At 38.2% G+C, this 17,085-nt stretch overlaps 1 protein-coding gene across 3 annotated transcripts in view; it reads right to left on the bottom strand.

Moving 5' to 3' along the window:
• Positions 1 to 17,085, bottom strand: part of ARL15 (ARF like GTPase 15) — a 392,574-nt gene that overhangs the window by 222,356 nt on the left and 153,133 nt on the right. The window lies entirely within an intron of this gene.

Below are 17,085 nucleotides of genomic sequence, written 5' to 3'. Positions count from 1 at the left end.
GCCACGGACAGCCTGTTTGTTGTTCCAGCTCCCCCAGGTCAGCAAGCCGCCGCGGCGCACCAACAGCGCCCAGGCATCCGCCGCGCATTCTAAACAAGGACGGTGCTGGGAACCAGCCAAGTGATATGATATATTCTAGGTGAGCCACATTAGGCATTTTCCAATCCCAGAGGTTTCATATGGTCAGCACATGGGCCAAAGGATGCACATGGCTGTCCTGTACTTGTCCCCGTTGTGTCCTCCTCTGGTGATCTGCCCCACTGAACTCCCTGCACACGTTTCCCAGTAAGGGACACTATGCAAGGAGGACACGTTCCTCGGACAGTCTTTTCCTCCTGCCTCAGGGCTCACATGTTCAGCTGTGGGGCTCGACAGGTATTGCTGTGGGGCTTGACACTTCGGGGTAGAATCTGGCAAACTGCAGATTTTTCTCTGTTCTTAGGTGACTTCTCTTTAAAATGGTACCCCGGCCCTAGACTGCCTAAGGGCCAGACGAAACTTTGAAAACCAACAGTACAAATAAAAATTTTAATAGCCATGCTGCCCGACAAGGCTAACAGTTCAGCTTTTCCAACTAACAAATCAGGATGAGACTAGGGTAGTTAAGATAGGAGATATAAAAATAAAGAATCAGGGCTTCACCTCAAAAGGCTGTATGCTCTAACTAGATTTCCTTATCTTGTACTCATTCGTTTTTTGCTCCTCTTGTCTGCTTTCACAGAGACACTCTGTCCCAGATGATGAAGGAAGGAATATGTAAGGTTTTAATATCATAACAGCTCATGGAGAATTTTCCCAAAACAATTTAACCTGAAGGCAAAGTTGTATGTGATGGTTGCACACGGCAGATCGCAGTGATTTTCAAACTCAAACAGACCAGCATCTTCTCAAGACAGGATGCTTTTTTTTTTTTTTAATGATACTATTTATTTATTTGACAGAGAGAGAGAGCAAGCATAAGCAGAGAAGCAGCAGGCAGTGGGAGAGGGAGAAAGAGGCTCCCCCTGAGCAGGGAGCCTGATGTGGGCTCGATCCCAGGACCCTGGGATTATGACCTGAGTCAAAGGCAGGCACTTACCTGACTGAGCCACCCAGGCGCTTCAAGAGGTTGCTTTTTTTTTTTTTTTTTAATTAAGATTTTATTTATTTATTTGACAGACAGAGATCAGAATTAGGCAGAGAGGCAGGCAGAGACAGAGGGGGAAGCAGGCTCCCTGCTGAGCAGAGAGCCCGATGCGGGGCTTGATCCCAGGACCCTGAGACCATGACATGAGCCAAAGGCAGAGGCTTAACCCACTGAGCCACCCAGGTGCCCCAAGAGAGGTTGCTTTTTAAAGAAAAATAGCAAGAGGGACACCTGGGTGGCTCAGTGGGTTAAAGCCTCTGCTTTGGGCTCAGGTCATGATCCCAGGGTCCTAGGCTCAAGCCCTGCATCGGACTCTCTGCTCATTGGGGAGCCTGCTTCCCCTCTCTCTCTGCCTGCCTCTCTACCTACTTGTGATCTCTCTCTCTCTCTCTCTCTCTGTCAAATAAATAAATAAATAAATAAATGAAAAAGATTAAAAAAAAAAGAAAAAGAAAAATAGCACGAGGAAATGAGTAAAACACTGCAGTAACTAAGATTTATAAAAGAGAATTTCAGAGTCAATTTATGCCTTAGAAATGATTTTGATAATATTTAACCAAATAATTTAAGATGTACTTGGACTTCAATACCTTCAAGAAAACTTGGAGTGAAATCTTTTACAAAACCAGTAATTTAGAGTGCCTGGGTGGCTCAGTTGGTTGGATAACTGCCTTCAGCTCAGGTCATGATCCTGGAGTGACCTGGGATCAAATCCCGCATCAGGCTCCCTGCTGGGCGGGGAGTCTGCTTCTCCTTCTGGCCTCTCTCCTCTTATGTTCTCTCTCTCTCAAATAAATAATACCCTTAAAAAAATAATTTTTTCACAATACTACATATTATTTAATAAAACCTCCTAACGTGTATGTTTATATTTTTGTATATGAGGTTTTCTTAAAGCAAAGTACAATTGTACACAAAACAGAAAAATCTCAGACATGTTGTAAATGAAAAGGACAACTAGCATTCTATCGATTTTGACAAAAGCTCAGCTTCGGGGGATGATAATGGTGGTGAGGTGTCATGGTGGTATAAAAAATCACATTAACCTTAAATCCCAGCACCATGTTAAAAAAGGATTCTTTTCCACAGTGTACTGAAGTAAACTAGTTAGATTATTTACATCTGGGCAGCACTCAATGCTTTTTTGCATAAAGCAAAGTATAAAACTAAATATAATAACATATATTATATAATATATATATATAATACATCACTTTGTTCTCAAATTGTCTCATTTTGTTAAACCCTGACGTGAAGTATTAGGGAAGGATGTTGCCCATTAGTCTCAGACAAAAGACTTGGTAGATAAAACCTTACAAGACTCATTAAATTCATACCCTTATTCCCCAGTGCAAATAAAAAAATACCTTTACACTCAAATTGTGACCAGTTTAGAGAAAGGAAGAATTAGATGGAACAGAAAACCCCAAAGTAATTATATTACAACCTCTTTCAAATTACAATGGTGAAAAAAAAAATCAGGGAAAACTAACACATATATGGTCCCTTGATATTTTTTCCTTTTTCCTTTTTCCCTCCACTGATCAGAGGGGAACCGCAGTTTAGAAATCTGAAATAAAGGAAGACATGGTGGAAAGGTTCCTCCAAGCAGAAAGCTGTATGTTGTTTTAGATCCGGGAAGTAACAGGACAAAGGAACAGTCTGGGTCCTACGTACAAGTCAAGAAAATATTTAATACCTAAAACACAAAGGACCACTATGAAGACGTTCCAAGGCTCAGAAAACCAAAATATCAAGCCTACCTAGAACAGGGCTAGGAAAAGGCATTTGACCTTAAAAAGAGGAAAGACGAAGTTGCTTGAAAAACCAAAACACATGAGCCATGGCAAAGGCTGATAACAAATATTTAGAAAAAAGGATCTTCCATCTGGGTAACTGGACTTCATCTGTATTTGTTCTTCTCATTTATTTTGCCCTGAATTGTTACTCTTTCATTTTAGGCAGAAACATGGGATTGGATCTGGCATCTTTCCTCTTAGCTCTCCTGCAAACATAGACTATTTCGAGGATTTGAAAAAACAAAGTAACCTCCAAGAAATTTAAAAAAGTAACCGCTAATAAAACGATCCTATTATTCACAGTACAATTCCTGATACACCTCTGTCAAAATTCCCCAGCATAAATGATTTTTCTTTAAGTCCTCATCCAAATCCATAGCAAGAGTTTAAAATTCATAGTGGTATCCCACATAATAAACTCAAAAAGGAAAACAAACTTTTGATGGAACCTTGAGAAAATGAATTTATATTCACTAATTTTGGAGGATGGGGAGCAGCAAGATTAAGCAGATTTTTCACCTGCCCAAGGAGATCTAATGTCCTACAACTTGATAAATAATTGTAAAAACAGATGATCATATATTAAAGAGTACCAGCATCAAAGACCACCCATACTGAAAAGAATACCACCGGGCTTATCTATTCTATTGTAACACCCCATACACAACTGACAATTAAATCAAGCCTCTGCATTTTTAACTTAGCAGTTTATATTAGGTCCATCCTTACTTACTGAGATACAATCTAATTAGTAAGAGGAAAAATTCACTGACACCTAAAACTATTTAGGAGGATTTTGGAAGAAAAAGAAAACCAAAATAAGAGAAAGAGGCTTTATATTTATACCCCCAATTTAAAAAATATCATCACATTAAAGAACATGGCAGACCCCAAAAGAACTTGTTGGGATTGCTAATGGCAAAGTACAGAGAGAGAAAATATGTTATGTTCTACCCTCTTAGCTTATTACATATAGAATATTATCAAAAACTTTATCTATAACAATCTTGACCAGGCATTTTGGAGGCTTACAAAAATGAAACAGAGAAATGCAAATGAAAAATACATTACTTTTTAATGCCAAAATAAGGTCTGCTTGGAGGTACAATCTGGATAGCCTAGGATCAGGTCAAGCAGATAATTTAAAGCTGTAAGGATTCCTGAATGAAAAAGGGTATTTCACCACCCCCTCCCCACACAAAATGTGTTCTTAAAATATGACCTATTCAAATGTGGGTTGGAATCAGAGGTTTTCTAATATACTGGTTTGCTTTAGTGTTACTGTTGTCCCCTCCTCCAACCTCCAACTTCGTTTAAGACCTGGGTCTTACCCCACAGCATGATCACCAACAGGAATATTTTTCATAAATATAACTGCAAAGGTTGGAAAGAGAATATTGTATCACTATGGTTTTGAGTATCCCTCTGGAATGAGCCACCATGGTTTATTCTGAGAAATCTCTCACTCTTTGTATAATGAGTCTGTCATATGAATTTCTTTGATTAATTGACGCTGCTGTGCACAGACAGATCAATCTGTCTTCTTTTATTAGCAATGAGATTTTTAAAATCTACACATTAAATTGATAGATTTGATAACATCTTAATATTAGTTTTAACTGCTTACATATTTAATTTTAACTATTAAGCTACATATGATCATCCAGAAATTGATATTTTTCTTTGTGAAGTCTTTCCCCAGTCACATTTATTTATTTTTTAAACCATGGATATTAATAGCCTATTTAAAATAACTCTTTACTGGAAAACAATCCAAGAAAAGGACTTCTTGGAAGTTCTTCACAAAACATTATTTTCAATTCTTTTGACCAGAGATATTTCTAACAGTACAGAATATTTTTAATAGTTTTACTGTGGTATAACTGACATATAATAAATTGCACATATTAAAATACACAATGTGATAAGTTTTGATACATATGCATCTGCGTAACCATGACCATAATCATTATAGTAAGTGTATCTATTAACTCCAAAATTGTCTCGTAACCCTTCAAATCCCTCCACTCCACACCCTCCAAGCCTCCTGTCCCTATTCCTCAGGCCTACCTTATGGGTTCTATTTTGTCCCGCTTCTTTCAATTAGCATAATTACTTTGAGATTCATCCATATTATGGCATGTTCCTATAGTTCTTTCTTTTTTTATTGCTGAATACTATTTCCTTATATGGATGTCACATATGTTTATCCATTCACCATTAAGACATTTGCATTGTTTCTATTTTTCTTATTATAAAGTTGCCATGAACACTTAAGTACAGTATTTTGTGTAAACATAGGTTTTTGTTTCTCCAAGAGTGGAATAGCTTGATCCTAAGATTGGTTTGCATTTATCTTAAAAGGCTGCCAAACTGTTTTTCTAAGTGTTGTACCCATTTTACATTTCTACTGGCAGTGAATGAGATTCTAGTTCTTCCGTACTCTTTGCAGAATACTTGGTATATTGAGGCTTTTAAAATTTAGACATTGTGTGTGTGTGGGGAAGGTTAATTTCTATTTCCCTAATAACTAATGATGGAGAGCATTTTTTGCATGGGCTTTATTTATCTTCTTTGATAAAGGATATGTTCAAAGCTTTTGCCCATTTTTGAAATGTTGTTCTTATTATTGAATGTTCTTTATATATTTTGGATACAAGTTCTTTATCAGATACATGATTTCCAAACAACATTTACTGAGCCAATAAATGGCCTTTTCATTCTCCAGTAGTGTCTTTCCAAAAGCAGAAGTATTATGAAATCCAATTAACCAATTTATTCATGGGTCATACTTTTGGTGTCTTATCTAAGAAATCTTTGCCTAACCCCAGGTCACAGATCACCTTAAGTTTTCTTCTACAAGTTTTACAGTTTTAGGCCTTATATTTAGGTCTAGAATCTTTTTTTTAAGCATGGTATAAAGGTCAGGGTAAATTTTTTTTTTTTTTTTTTTTTTTAATTTAAAGGTTTGAGAGAGAGAGCATAAGCGAGCACAAGTGGGATGTGGGGGCAGAGGGTAAAAGGAGACCCAGACTCCCCTCTGAACAGGGAACCCAAAGCAGGGCTTGATCATGTTCTGAGCTGAAGCAGACATTTAACTGACTGAGCCACCAAAGCACCCAGTATTAGGGTAATTTTAAATCTCGTTTCATGTAGGGGTTTTGTTTTGTTTTGTTTTGTTTTGTCTCTCTGCCACTGATTCCTAATTTTGTTGGATTTTAGTCAGAAAATATACATGGTCATATATAAATTTTAGGGGTATTTTAAAAGAATATAACTTTTCTATTTGAGTGTAAAATTCTGTAATGATCAACTAGATCAAGTTTGTTAATTGGCTATTTAAATCCTTTATATAATTTCATCTATTTGATCTACTGTCTTATAAAGAATGTATGGATAAATTCTTCTGATTGTGGATCTTTGTTGGCTTTTTCTTACATTTTTCTCTGTTTTAATTTTGTATAGTTCAGAATTATGTAGATAAATATATAAAGTTTCCTGATTACTCAGTTATCCTAATAGATCAACATGGAAAACTCTCTATTCTTAATGTTCTTTGTTTTGAATTTTGTCTCCCAGTACGTTCTTTTCAGTGGTTTTCAAGGATTTCATTTCTATCCCTTTATTTCTACCTTGCTGCGTTTTATTGTTGCAGAAGTATCTCTTAGAACCGATATAGTTGAATAGGTTTATAATCAGTTTTTATATCACTCATTTAAAAGGGGAATTTAATCTACTTGCATTTATTTTGATTACTGATGTATAGATGTTTTCTAGGTCTCATGACTATTAATTTTGCTATTTTTCCATTTTTGCATTTTGTTGAATGTATCAAATATCCTTAGCTTTCTATCTTTATAGTGTATTTTCTTAAATTTTATTTCTTAAAGAAAAATTCTCTTTGGGCACCTTGGTGTCTCAGTTTGTTAAGCAACTGCCTTCGGCTCAGGTCATGGTCCTAGAATCCCGGGATAGAGTCCCGGGATAGAGTCCCGCATCAGGCTCCCAGCTCCATGGGGAGTCTGCTTCTCCCTCTGACCTTCTCGCCTCTCATGCTCTCTCTTACTGTCTCTCTCTCAAGTTTAAAAAAAAAAAAAATCTCATGGGGCACCTAGTGGCTCAGTCAGTTAAGTGTCTGACTTAAGCTTAGGTCATGATCTCAGGGTCCTGGGATCTAGCTCCATGTTGGGCTCCCTGCTCAGCAGGAAATCTGCTTTTCCCTTTCCCTATAACCTTCCGTGCACTCACTCTCTCTCACTTTCAAATAAAATCTTTAATAAAAAAATTCTTATGAACAAAGTTCACACGAGAAAAAAAAATTCTACTTGATCCCAATGAACTCACTCCATTCCCTAAGATAATTATTTTTTCTATTAGCTGAATGTGTAAGTTTTCAGATTTTTAAAAAATTCATTCATGGAGATATCATCCTACTTTCACTGTTTTAGTATTTGCCCTTAATTTTTATTTTTTTTAAATTCTTTTTTAGGATTTTATTTATTTATTTGACAGAGATCACAAGTAGGCAGAGAGGCAGGCAGAGAGAGAGCGGGAAGGAGGCTCCCTGTCTGGTGGAGAGCCTGATGCGGGGCTCCATCCCAGGACCCTGAAACCATGACCTGAGCTGAAGGCAGAGGCTTTAACCCACTGAGCCACCCAGGTGCCCCTACCCTTAATTTTTAAAGATACATATTTAAATTTCAATCTTTCTTTTCATTATAATCTACAATCTAAAGAAAATAGACTTTGATTCTCTCTACCTGACATCTCTCATGCTAAAATCAGAAATAACTCACTTGTGTGTTCCTGTGGTTAGAATTAATAATTTCTTTTTCTTCACAATATGCCTAGATTTACGACTTTTCTTGGCCTCAGAAGACCCATTAAATTTGAATAGTCTTTATTCACATTTGAGGTTTTTCTATTTTCTTTGGTTACTTTAATCTCTACAGTTTCTCTTTACTCTCCCTTTCCACCTCTTAGAGGAATGTTAGAAGTTCTATGAACTATTCCTTTGGTCTTCTCAAATTTCTCTCATACTTTCAGAGCTGTCCTTTAGCAGGGTATTCTGAGGAAATCCCCTAGTTCAGTCCTTGGTTTTATTAATTTACATCTGAGATGTGTCAACAGATACGTCACTTTAAATTTTCATTTCCCTAGTTCCATTAGATTACTTTTCATGAATACAAAACCCATGTCTCTGAATGTCTTCTTCTGATCACTCTATTACCTCTAGGTCCTTAGATACTTTTTCTTTTGATGGGGTAAGCTTTGTTTGATGCTGCAGATTTCCCTCATATTGTGGTATGCTGTGATTATATATTTATCTTTTGCTTGAGAATCTATGTCTGCCAGCTCTTCTGTTTACCATTGCCTACTTCCAGTGATTAATAGGGACAGACAAGTGGCTTCTCTCCTGTATGTGTGGGCTTCCTAACCCACCTGGCAGTCAGTATATTACTAGGACACTGCCTTGGCCTGAATCTAGCACACACTTCCAAGATTTAGTTTGTGGGTAAACACAGCTGTTATCCACTACTTAACACAAGGGGAGAAGAAAAATAAAAGAAAGGCATGGCTCCAGATGTAAAGCCCCAATTAATAACTCTGATAAATTCTCTGATTAATAATCCTGATATATTTTCCTTCTACTTCATGTTTCCATGGCCTATATCTCAGTCTTTGTCATATTTCCTTTCTTCATTGTAGATTAAATCTGTGTTATAGATTTAATTTAAAAGCGTTGTCTGATTTTTGTCATTTTGTGAGATTTTGGCAAAGAAGGGGAATACACATTTTAAAAAACTAACCTTCAATTTTCAGTCATAAGTATTATGTATTAGTGTATGAATTAAGAAGTGAACTTTATATGATAAATTCTTTACATTACTTCTCACAATGATGCCATAAAATATCAGTGAATTTCAAGTTTAAAATTTTCAAGCATTTTCAGTACAGAGCTTTTGGTAATACTTTGGACCTTAAGAAATTAAAACTAACACATTTACAATGCCTCAAAACAAATTTAACCAGTTCTATTTCATTCAGTTCTAGGATAGGTCAGAGCAGCTACAAATATATTACCTCTTGAACAATTGTCAAGCTGTCATTCTAACTACAGAAATCTAGTAAAGCTGTTCAATCTTTTCTATGAACTTTCATAATCTTTATGGCCAATATTACTCATCCATCAAAATAACCAAAGAAATGGGCTCATGACTGTATGCATGCACACGTGGGAATTATATGTTTAGGGGATGGCACCCAGTATTTATTAAGTATTCACTGAAATGAATTTAATACAAAACACCATTGCGCTTCTGAAGGGTTTAGCCTTACTCTAGTATCTTATAGCATAACTTGGCAAATCTCTCTCCAGCCTGGAACTGCAGGAATGTTTTATATCACAACATGATAAACTCTTAAGATTACAGTGTGTTTTTTCAATTATTTCTAACGTTATGGACTGGTATGTTAAACACTGTTAATAGGATTGAGTACAGGATGCAATTAAGATCATACTGAAAGGAGAAAGAGATATTACAGAGGAAAAGAATCTAGAAAAAAAAAAACAGATGAGACAAGTCAAGGAGTTGACAGTGGATATGGTTTATGGATGAAACAAAATTAGACCAAACCCACTGCCACTTCCATGACTTTTGTCCCAGATTGTTCCTAAACTGTCTTATCCTGTGCGAGGTCTCCTTTGTCCTTTCTAGATGATCCTAACAGCATCTCGCACTCAATCCTATTATAGTATTTCCCACACCAGACTGTAATGCCAGCACAGTGACAAGTGACTATTAGTTCATATTAGTAAATACCAACAATTTAATATTAGTCGGTATTTCATGTATGTATAGCTGTTTCACACAAACACAAAAAGAAAACAGATTTACTGAAATGTCTACTCTACCAAAAAAAAAAAAAAAACAAAAAACAAAAACCCGAAGTCCAGGTTAAATGAAAATAGAAAAATAAAGCATCATAATCATGCACAGTTGTTAAAGATGGGCTCTATGGTTCTTTGGGGCCACAGTGAAGTAGATACTATGGGTTTCAAGATAAAAATAAACTAGTTCTATTGTATCAAACAGGAGAATGGTTATCAGCATCCTCAGCTGCTAGAAAAGCAAGCAGCCTTGGAAAAGTTAAGAGGCTTGCCCAGTGTGCCATGGCTTATTTTGATAGAGAAAATACTGGTTTCTTGACTTGCAGTATTGTTGCTGCAATACCACGCTGAAACCAAATACACAATGAAAATTCGTTGCTATTATGACAAACCCCTGGGAGAAACAACTATCTATTCTCTTCTAAAGGTTAGGAAGTGGGGCGCCTGGGTGGCTCAGTGGTTTGGGCTGCTGCCTTCGGCTCGGGTCATGATCTCAGGGTCCTGGGATCGAGCCCCGCATCGGGCTCCCTGCTCCGCAGGAAGCCTGCTTCTCTCTCTCTCTCTCTCTCCCCCTGCCTCTCTGCCTACTTGTGATCTCTGTCTGTCAAATAAATAAATAAAATCTTTAAAAATAAATAAATAAATAAATAAAGGTTAGGAAGCTCAGAACCCAGCGTGAACGTTCTGTGAGGAAGTTCGGTAGAGTTGGAAGATATGATATGACCTGACTATCCCAAACAGGAATCAATGGGTGAGGGAGCTACACTAGAGGCACATGAAACCCCTCTTTTCAAGGTAGGGGTGGTCAAAAGGCCAGGACACTAGTTTCTTGAACATTGTGTGTGTGTATGTGTGGTATATGTATTACAACTGTGTGTGTGTGTGTGTGTGTGTATTTGTATATTGTCTTAGAAGAATGAATTGTTAAGTATTATACAAAACTATGACTGGGAAGTCAAATTTTTAAAAAATTTCCTAGGGCATTTTTCCAGAAGAAAACAAAAATTAAGGTCAGGTCTACATCAGCCAGTAACAGACTTCTGGGCCCCCAGATTCATTTATTTGGCTCGGCTGACTATTTGGCTCAGTTTTCCCTTAGCAAGTGTAAAAAACGCTTGAACACCACCACCCTGGGATTCTGTTCAACCAATTCAGATAGCTGTGGCCTTTCAACTCCCATCCAAGTGACTTGGCTTTATCCCAATATCATTTCCCCTAGTAGAGCCTAAGCCTAAGTGAGAAAGTACACAGCTCAGAGAGCCAGGAGTTAACTGGCTGTTCCCATTCCAGAAAGGTCTGGTTCTTCTCCTAGATAAGGAAACAATACTATATCAAGAAGTTTCGATATTCAATGTATCACACTGGAGCCACACTATAAAAACAGAATTAGTGGAAATACCACTGTCTGTCTTAAAGCATCTCTCGAGGAGCTTTAGGCAACTGCAGTTTTCTTTTCCAGCCCCAATCCCTTGGGAAATAAGTAGTGATGATTTATTAAAACTTACATTTTGCAGATAAGAAAACAACAACAAGAAGTTCAAATGCACAGAGGGACAGAGCGCCTTGAGGCCACACTCTACTTGCTGAACCTCATTTCTCCGTTATAATTCTATACATCAAATATGGAATATGTACACTTAACTTGTGTGTGGCTGACTATGATTCAGCAGACAGCATGATTGTAAGGGATGCGGTGGACCTGGCCTTCTCCAGGCCCCCACTCTGTAATGTCATGTTCCCTTGCCAGTGTCATGGTTTCTTGCCACCTCAATCCAGAGAATTCCATGTTTGGAGACATCTAAACGAGTTTCTGAATGGCAAGCTGTTCTCTCCTACACCACCAAGCAATATTTTAACTCCACTTGTCCCTTAAAGCAATGTGGCAATAATGTCTTCCAGCCTACCTATACTGTTTCTAATATTCAACCAATTTGTTGGTACAGTCTTCATTCCTCCCTCTGTCTGTTGGACGGTATGACTCTCAGAGGCAGTGACAGTAAATTTCAAGGTATTTAGCTGGATTTTTTTTTTCTTAAACAGGAGGTGGTAGTGGGGCTATGGAGGCAATAATCATAGTATATGTAGGAGAGGGAGAACACATCAAGTGAAAGAGCTACTTTTCCTTCTGAATTAAGTTTTAATGTAAGATTCTAAAGGAAGAAAGCTTTATTTTGGTGAAAGACATCAAATGGCCTGGGTATAGAAAGCAGAAATTAAAATGATGAAGGCAGCAGTGCCCCCTGGGTTGCCTGTCAAGAAATTTGCCCTGTACAGTTTCCGGAGAAATTAAGAAATGCAAATAACCTGGACAGATTAACAGCACCCGAAGATAACTAGCAGGATACAAAGAAACAGCACCTTTCACTATGAGGAGGCGGTGTACTCCTTCAGGCAAACAAAGAAACAGGACAGAGTCAACATCTGTTTCATATAACAGCTTGGCTGCTGAAAGAAGCAACCTTTAAAAAAAATGGCTTAGCTGACAATCCTCAGAAATCATTCAATCACTATTGCAGGGGCTGAAGTAAATGGGTAAGGGAACACAACTTGCACTTTTCCACACGACCCTCACCACCTTCTGAAGAAGAAAAGTTGTCTTGTCTTTAGAGAGAAAAAAAAGTGCAAACAAAAATCTTCATGAACTTTCTTTCTGATTGACAACTAGCAGCAAATACTGAAGTATAGAAGACAACTTACTGCTTTTTAGCTTTTGCCTTTCTGAGTGTCAACGGGGAAGACAAGACTGCCAAAGAGTTGACTGGGTGGGGAAGCGACTCAGACATAACTCATTAGAATATCAGAGGGAGAAAACAAGTCATTTGACAAAACCAATTGTGGTTCCAGAATCCAGTCAAGGAAAGAAAACAGAATATTATGACGTCTGGATCCTCATCGATTCATGGTAACAAACCAAATGTGTTAAGAAATGAAAATTTCTTCTCTGGGCTCTATCAGTGTGCAAAGGCCATTTCAAAAGCAAGAGAAAACTATCTCCGAGTGCATCTATAGATTTAAGAACTGGAAATTTCGGGACGCCTGGGTGGCTCAGTGGGTTAAAGCCTCTGCCTTCGGCTCAGGTCCTGATTCCAGGGTCCTGGGATCGAGTCCCGCGTCAGGCTCTCTGCTCAGCGGGGAGCCTGCTTCCTCCTCTCTCTCTCCCTGCCTCTCTGCCTACTTGTGATTTCTGTCTGTCAAATAAATAAATAAATCTTTAAAAAAAAAAAAAGAACTGGAAATTTCTAAAATGAAAAATGACTAGAGCTGGAAGGTCACTGCAGTGGGACTGGTGCTTTCAACTCAGCTACATGGCAGATGCTTCATTCACCTTAGTACTGTGGTTACAATACATAAAGCCAAACAGAATGACAGCAATTAGGAGGCTTTATGATAGAAGAGATTTTTCAGGTGGAAACTGAAACCAGAGGGAAAGGTGATAAGGTATATGAGACAAAAACACCTAATATTAACACGTGTGTACTGCCAAAAACTATGCAAGGCTGCTAACCAGAAGACTCCAAGGAGGTCCCTTCCCTGAGACTTCTCAGTTTAAACAGGTTCAGGGCAGGGGGAGATCACCTTTTCCATAAGGAAGCAAGGCATGACCGCAAAGAGAAAAAGCAATCAATATGTGACTTGGGTTATTTTGAGACACCTTGGGGAAAAGGCTTTATTGAAAGGTGTTTTTTGATGGGGTGAGGGATGGAGAAGGGGAAGGGTGTGATTACAACAGAAATCTTCCAAAAATGTTAGCTGCGGGTCACGTGATCTCTCAGTAGCTGCCTTAGGTTAATTTAGTCTTCACAATGGTTATATAATGCAGGAATTATTATTGCTACATTTTACAGATAAGGAAGCAGAGACACAGGAAAATGGACTTGCCTAGAATCCTATGGAATGGTTGGGCTTCCTCTAATAGGAAGAAGGGAAATTTGCTGAAAGATTCATCCTTCTGTCTGGTCAGGATCCTGCTAGGTGTCTTGTACGACATCCAGAATAATAAACAGCACAAGACCAACAGAGTAATTAATTAAAACTAAAAAAGGATTTAGATTAGTTTCAACAAAAACCTCCCAAATGAAAGAATTTACAAGAAAAACAAATCCACTGAGCAATACTACAGAATGTCCTTTGAAGAGATCAGAAAAGCCCTGATGGATGGTATTAAAAATCCCTTCAAGTATTGAGGGGATTAACCTAGGAATTCGTTCTAGGCCTGTAAATAGTAGTATTTGGCTTTCCTCATGGAGAGAAGCACACAAGAGTCGCCCCTTGTGTCCAACAGCTCGCCTATGCAAGGACTGGGTGTCTACCTGCCACTATAACCACTTCCTAGAACTCAGCCTCGGGATATGATACATACTTAATAAATATCTGTTGAATAAATGAAATAAAAAGAATAAAAATATGAAAATGATGTGTTCATGCAAGCCTTGAGATAGACTGAAAAGTTGAGGTTCCAAGTGATTCAGAAGCCAGGCTGGAAGAGATCGGAAGGGAAACAGGACTCTAGCAGGGAGGGGAGTCAGAGGCCAAAGTGAACAAGAGTCTGACTTGAAAGTCAAAGAGAGAAAATGAATGACAGAGGCAGCGGCAGGTAGCACGTGGAAGCACTTCTCTTGCGCCAGGCATGGAATAAAGTGTTCCACGTGGAGAGTAACTGGTTAAGTGCTCAGATGCACACCGACCTCCTCCCAACAGCCTTGATCAAGTCACTCAGTGCCTGGCTGTCCTGTGTCTCATCACCTGTGAGACAGTCATAGCACCTACTCATTAGGCACAAAGCTGCGAAAGTGAAATGAGAACTTCACTGGAGGGAGAGAAATGGCAATAAGCAAAAAGAGAAAAACATTTAGAGTTTCAATTTCATGTAAATATAGGCGTCATCAGTGCAGCCTGGTGGGTGTGAGAGCTCAGTCGAGGACAGCAAGTCATTCTCAAAATAGTGAAAATGGACCCTGAACATATACCATCAGGCTGGGCTGATTAGGTCTATGTCTGCGTCATGTCTTACCTTGACCTTTACCCACCCACCCTCACAATTTCATTTTCCAAAATTTCATTGATTTCAAATGTTTGTTTTCATGAATGTCTCCATAATAAATAATAAAAAAAATCACGAGTTTCTTCAAGGCAAGGGATATAATTTAGGTATCTTTCATTCTCAGCTCCTAGAATCTTGCTTGATATACAATTGTGCTAGAACAACTGCATGAATGGTAGGAAAAGACCACATGAGAAAATCTGAGTGAAAATCTTAAGAATTTTTGAGTTTTGGAAACACTCTCCTAAGATAAAGTTGAGAACACAGAACTATGTATGTATATGCTATGCATACAAGTTTTATATATGCACAGACACAAACATCTATCAGCTGTGTATGTAAACAAACTTTCTTAAGATCTCCCAATAGTGATTTTCATTTAACTCCACTGGTCAATGTTAATTCATTTCATTCCGTTTCTTACTAGATAAGGAATACAAGTTCATGCCTTGCATTTTGAACGAGTGAGATGTTTAACTTAAGGTTTAGAAGCAGGATGATGGGGAACCTGACAGGGAGGTGCAGGGGTCATACCAATCTCCTGAATTAACCCTACCATAAACAGACCCATCTGGGCAACCCCTAAGCCAGCGACATCATGGCACTCAGTACTGCTAACTACCGTCTATCATCTTAAATTGCTCCCTTGATTTCAAGATTTTTCCCTGGATCACACAACCTGACTGGACTTCTGAGAAACCCTCTATTGTTACACAAAGGGTTCGTATCTTCACACATTGATCCTAAAACACTCCACTTTTTCCTCTTGAAATTTTCACTCAACCTACCTCCTCTCAAGCAACTGGACTTCAGTTGGTTACAAATCTCCCTAAATGCCACGTACGTGTGTATTATGTTCGGAAGAGTTTCTTACCACATAAGAGATACCCTGAATCCTAGGAAAGCTACACTCTTCCCATGGGTTAGCCTACTTTCCCTGCCTTCTTAGGTGAGACAGAGCCTAGTGTGCAATCCTCTTCCAGGCAGAGAAAGCCCTCAAAAAGTATTTATTAAATAAAGGACTTCGTGAAGGCACAATCAAGGAATCAACTCCCTCCATAGCTTGCCTTTGAGCATTCAGCACAGGACGCACAATGAGATTCTGCTCAGACAAATCACTTTCTCCTTGAAACAGTCTCTTGACGGAAAACAGAACGACTAAAAGCGAAGGGGTAGAATACCACATGCCAAACACATTCTCGTTAGCCTGGAACTCGTGTACCTGTCCCAACCCTGGAAGTTTTAGCTTTTACCTGTATCTCAAACTATCACAGAATAACCATCACAGGAACCAAAATATTACCACCAAACTTTATGGTACCCTCTTTATTATAAAGGCCATTACTGCAATTGTTAGGGCACAGGTTTTTCAGCAGAATTAAACCTTGTCTGGGATTAGACAGAACGCCTCCGTCCTGTAATTTTTCTTTTATTGTATTGAATTTCAGTGTAACAGTGGCACACAGTCCAGGCTACAAAAATTCCCTGAAGCCTTCACTTCAGTTGTCCAGACACATTCACTACCTGTATCATCTACCATCTATAATAAATGCCTTATCAACTAATCAACAGTTTCTTACACCTGGAGGGGGTTCAACAAAAGTATCTAGCCTAGTAGTAAAATCCTTAAGAAGTATCAACCACATTGAAAACTAGTAAAATTCTCAAACCATACATTTCAATTCCATGGACTTTCACAATATATTCTCTGTAATTCTATGGTCACTGAGAAGCAGAGTCACTGGAAACCACAAAGTCGTATTAAAATATTCAACCTAAAAGAGCAGTCTTTTGAAAATTTTAATGCAGAAAAATTATTCCATGACAAGAACACTCATGCTTTAGAATTTTTATAGTCATTTGACAAAATCAAATGCCTTAATGGATAAACCAGAATTTTTCAACCATGGTTGATTTAAATATCAATGCTACGAAAGTCAAAGGTAGCTATAAAAAAAGACTGATAGGAGTAAACTTGTCCTAGATACAGCTCTCTAAAACACCTAAGAAGATGAGCTAATACATAAGGGGAGATAAAAATAAGGTGGCATCAAACACTATTAAAATGGCATAAAGTTTGTGTTTCAATTGCATCAAGTTAAAAAATAGGTCACTTAGAATTAACTTAGAAAAAAGTGGGGGAGGGGAGAGGTCAATATCACAAAGTCATTAAAGAGATGGAAGAGAACTTTCTTCTAAGTCATTAAACTCACCAATATGATCCTGA

This window comes from Mustela nivalis (genome assembly GCF_964662115.1).
Source record: "Mustela nivalis genome assembly, chromosome: 3".
NCBI lineage: Eukaryota > Metazoa > Chordata > Mammalia > Carnivora > Mustelidae > Mustela > Mustela nivalis.
Note: the sequence above shows the minus strand (reverse complement) of the source record. Positions and strands in the feature narration are given on the sequence as shown.